Here is a 243-nt window from a genome sequence, read left to right on the forward strand (position 1 = left end):
AACTTGTTCATTAATGATTTGGAGTTGGGAATAAGCAGTAAAGTGGCTAAATTTGCAGATGACACGAAGTTGTTCAGGGTGGTGAGAACAGGGAGGATTGTGAGGCACTCCAAAGGGATCTGTTGAGGATGGGCGAGTGGGCATCAACATGGCAAATAGGGTTCAATGTGGCCAAGTGCAACGTGATGCACATTAGAGCCAAAAATCCTAACTATAAATACACATTGATGGGGTCCGAACTGG

This window comes from Gekko japonicus, unplaced genomic scaffold (genome assembly GCF_001447785.1).
Source record: "Gekko japonicus isolate JY-2015 unplaced genomic scaffold, Gekko_japonicus_V1.1 scaffold1516, whole genome shotgun sequence".
Classification (NCBI taxonomy): Eukaryota; Metazoa; Chordata; class Lepidosauria; order Squamata; family Gekkonidae; genus Gekko; species Gekko japonicus.